A 2,032-nucleotide genomic window follows, 5' to 3' on the forward strand; every position below is an offset into this window, starting at 1 on the left:
TATTAAAACAACACGATAACAAGACATATTTTGGTATTTGAGTAATAACACAACCGAAGAAAATGGTCAAAACGTAATGTTGAATTTGACAGTGTTATTCTCTTTGGCACTTTTTCGTTGCATCTTGTTTAACGTGTATTTCTGTTTGGAAATTAACAGTAAATGGTCAAAGAACTCCCCTTTTCGTTTATCACCTACTTTTTCTATAAAATTATCTCCCCACGTCCGACGAGGATGGGATTCGAACCCACGCGGGCATTGCCCAATGGATTAGCAGTCCATCGCCTTAACCTCTCGGCCACCTCGTCCGCCTTCATCGATTTTTAATAACGGTTACTTATTATTCACCTTCCTTCTCATGTCAAGTATTTTACACTTTCTTAAAATGTGATGTTATTGTATTTGTGAAAGAGATAATAAGTAAGTGAATAATAACAAACAAAGTTTCTATTCATCCTGCACTACGTGCAGCAAACGAAGCTCATGTTCTCATACTTTCTCACAGAGGATATTTTCAAATAATCACAAGGAACGTTTTACTCGGAGACTTTATTAAAAACATTACGAGTTTGTTACTACCCTTACGCATTAAAGCTTCTATTCAATATTCATTTCATTTCGTGTACCTCGTCGTTGAGAATTCCAGATCGTTCTATAATTAAAGTGCATTAAGAAAGGGAAACATTCTCGATTTGTAGAGAAAACTCACTAACAAACATAACTCGTTACGTGTCTTCCAATACTGATGTCGTAGACGTTTCACCACAGCAAATCACTTCCTCTTAGGAGCAGTGAGAGAGCTAAAGCCTCTCCTTTTAACGCTTTAAATACATTTAGAGAGAAACGCGTTTACAAATGACGATTTAGAATCAGCTGAATCCAACGGGTTTACTCATTGTCCAAATAGAAATCGAGATAAATTTAATTCGTTCATAAGGCCTCACTGTTTTTAAGTAATTATCACATAATCATATTTCTATTTACACTTTCCTATGACAGTCAACAATTTGTAATATAACAGTGACCAACTACACACATATGTTGAACCTGAAATAATATTATTTAATAGAGTATCTTTCAAACAAAATAGATATTAGTTAACAACAGCAAAATACGGAAATACATTTATCAGGCTCCGTTTGTAAACACCAAACACGCGGACTCTCTACCAAAGGACTAAATATGTGACGAAATTTTCTTATCAGTGATTTAAATGTTGGTTACAGTTTTGCTGACATTTTGAGTTCATAACTGTACGTCCAACATTAAATCGCTTTTGGGTGTTTCTTGATCGGTACTTATTTCACACATAAGGTGTTTTCGATTATATATCTCTGACTTTTTTTGTCAGGTATCACCAACAAATTACAATAAAAAATAAGAGAGTGATACTCGCTAGCAACACACGTTAGCTTTAAATTCGCAACGATATTATACCGAACACACCTGACTTTACAATACTAACAAGATTCTTTAAAATGTATGATGGTAGATATTTCTTTCTCATACAGTGCTTACTACTTGCTTTCTAATACCGTCACGAAATTTATATTTTTCTTGTCATCACCCGACATCAAGAATCGTTATTTATGCCAGTAGCTTGAGTTGATATGACGAGAATTTAAACGCTCTTCAATTAGGATATTTTCATGAAATTTATTAAATATCTCTTGAAAAGTTTGCAAAGAAAAACCGTCCACTCTTACGATTGTTTTAGAAACTTCAGCTAGAAACTTCAAGTGTTGTTTGCTTAGACTAACCAATACTGATGAAACGGCAAGTCTTTTCTCTTAATAGTTTTGTTACTTAAAAATCAGCTGTCCTTATGTCAGAATGGGGAATAACTTAAAATGTTCGCGCTTACTCCTACGTCGAGTTGTAGTGAAAACGTAAGTCCGATAGTTCACATTAATATTTGAGTAAGTCTTTTCAAACATTATCTTCAAATTTGTTCGTTTTCCTAATACAACTTTGCACCTGAGACTAATATTAACACAAAGTGAAGCTCTTTCATTGATTAAAGAGAAAGTAA

The 2,032-nt window shown here is 33.9% G+C and overlaps 1 non-coding gene across 1 annotated transcript; it reads right to left on the bottom strand.

The window, feature by feature from the left end:
* Positions 1 to 226: 226 nt before the first annotated feature.
* TRNAS-GCU (transfer RNA serine (anticodon GCU)) lies at positions 227 to 308 on the bottom strand. The gene has a single exon. It is a non-coding gene; the product is annotated as a tRNA-Ser (tRNA).
* Between the last annotated feature and the right edge of the window lie 1,724 nt (positions 309 to 2,032).

This window comes from Tachypleus tridentatus, chromosome 1 (assembly GCF_004210375.1).
Source record: "Tachypleus tridentatus isolate NWPU-2018 chromosome 1, ASM421037v1, whole genome shotgun sequence".
NCBI lineage: Eukaryota > Metazoa > Arthropoda > Merostomata > Xiphosura > Limulidae > Tachypleus > Tachypleus tridentatus.